The sequence below is a fragment of the Callorhinus ursinus genome, unplaced genomic scaffold (genome assembly GCF_003265705.2).
Source record: "Callorhinus ursinus isolate GAN/ISIS: 27379988/994484 unplaced genomic scaffold, GSC_fseal_2.0 scaffold7, whole genome shotgun sequence".
NCBI classification, from domain to species: domain Eukaryota; kingdom Metazoa; phylum Chordata; class Mammalia; order Carnivora; family Otariidae; genus Callorhinus; species Callorhinus ursinus.
The window spans coordinates 57,141,251-57,143,683 of NW_027397069.1; positions in this window are offsets into that span (position 1 = coordinate 57,141,251).

The following is a 2,433-nucleotide window of genomic DNA, read 5'->3' on the forward strand; positions in this document are numbered from 1 at the left end:
GTCTGCTTTTAAAATCTGCATATAAGGCTCATAGTAACCAACCCCATATAATCTTAAGAAATTTCTGATTCTAGGAGCCCCGGGGTGGCTGAGTCTGTTAAGCAACTGACACTTGATTTCGGATCAGGTCATGATCTTAGGTTCATGATGTCAGGGTGGTGAGCTTGAGCCCCGCATCAGGCCCTGCGCTCAGCAGGGAGTCTGCTAGAGATTCTCTCTCCCTCTCCCTCTGCACCCCCTTCTCAAATAACTAAATAAATCTTAAAGAGAAATTGCTGATTCTAAATGATAAATATTGGATACATATTTTAAATAGAAGTGGCATTGAATTCATGAGAATTTATTAATATTTTGCCTTTGTCATTTCCTATTCTCCCTCCTGGCTAGCCATAAATATGCAACTGCCTGGGAGAATTTACAAGCCTGTATTCCCACAGCACTTTGCTCATAAACCAGTTTTGCATTCATCTCATTGTTTTATAGTTATTTATACGTTTTTGTTCCCAATAGAGTGTGAGAGCTAAGAGCAGGGATCATATCCCATTCCCCTTTGTATCTCAAGCAGCATGTTGCAGGGGAAAGTTCAGTGTCTCTGGAATCTTGGTACTGTCACCTCCCAGCTGTGTGAACTTCTGCATGGTACCCCAGTGCTGCGGGCTTCAGTTTTCTCATCCATAAAGCAAGAATAATCTCTTCTGACAGACTGTTGGTAACATTAAGTGAGATGATGTGAATGAAGGGCCCAGTGTGTGACCCAACTGTCCTCCAAGCTCTCAATGCCACTTGGCCACCATTTTTTGTCCCTAGATTCAAATTTCATTTCTATGGACACCAGCTCTTTTGATACATTTTACATTTTTATTTCTTTATAATCTGTGTCCCAACCAGTTGAAACCTTCCAGGATACCCCTGTGCTCTCTCTTCTGAAAATAGGTGTTCTTGCTCCCTAATTCATAGCAAAATTGGAGTTAATGGGGGAGGTGAGTTGGAACACCCCATTTCACAACACAAGGGAGCAATAGCCTCACAGACAGTCCCACAAAGTGAATGGTGTCCTTTGGAGTTGTGCAACTTTGCAGCCCTACCTCCTCACCTCCAACCTACAAAACTCTCTGTTTCTAGACCCTTCTTTGTCTATGTTGCCTCTGTTCCTTCTACCCGTGTTAAGCACCTCATCTCTGCCCCAGAGAAGCGGACTTCTTGAAGGACCTATCCACTCCAGTTCCTACTCTTTCATCAACTCTTTCTTTCTTTCCTTCCCATTCACTCTTTAATTTGTTGCCGGTCGGTGTTAACTCTCATGAGATTGAAACCAATTGCAATAAAAATCACTCTTCTGACAAGGTCTTTGCACTTTTTCCCAAAACCATTTTAACCACTCTATTCTACACTGCATCCACACCTCTCCCAGACCCAACTCTGGACCTCCTTACCTGTTTTACTTTTCTGCATAGTACTTATACAACCTATTAAAATTTCACATATTGTTTTTGTTCATTGCCTGTGTCCTTCACTAGAAATAAGACTAGACGCAGGGATTTTTATTTTCTATTTACTCATCTCAGTGCCTTGAATAGCATGTGTACCTAATGGGTGCTTAGTGCCTATTCACCGATTTGAACAAATACATGACTTTCTTGTTTCTAAATTCATTGTCTCCTTTTCAGGTGGTGTCCCACTTGACCCCTTGGAGACATTTGACACTTGCTTCCCTGTGCTTCCATGACCACATGCTCTCCTGGGTGGCCTCCCATTTTCGGACCACTTCTTATTTCCCTTCATCAGCTTCTTTTCTTCTTCTTACTCTTAAATATTGGTCCTCCTGGTATTGTCCTTGTTACTTTACATTTTTCACTTTCCACACTTTTCCAGACAGCCTTACCCACACTCAGGGCTTCAACAACCAACCAGAAGATGAAAATTCTCAAACATGTATTTCCAGCTCTTGGCTGTGCTCCTACCTCCAGAATGGTCATCCCAAACTGGATGCCAACAGCCATTTTTCTCCCCAAACTGCTCCATCACCCAGCTGACTCCTCTTCTCAGGTCAGAAATGTAGGAACGACTGAACTCTTTTCTTTAACCAGCTTCCTGCATCCAGAAGGTCATCAAAAACTATATCAGTGTTATCCCTGCTTATCCTAGCCCTATTTCACTGCCTTATAATTTCTTGCTTGTATCATTTCATTAATTTTCTAAAATTCCCCAACCTCTGTCTTGCCCTTTTTAAAATGCAAATCTGACCATGATACTCCCCTTAGGAAGTCCTCTTTAGTGACTTCCAGCTGTCTGCAGAAATCATCCAAACTTCTTAGCGTGGTACAGAAGACACTTCAAGATCTGGCACAGATTTCCTACATTGACACAAATATCCTATACATTGTGTGCAGTTCCTTAAAGAAGCCACAACTCTCATTTCCTAGACTTTGCAAT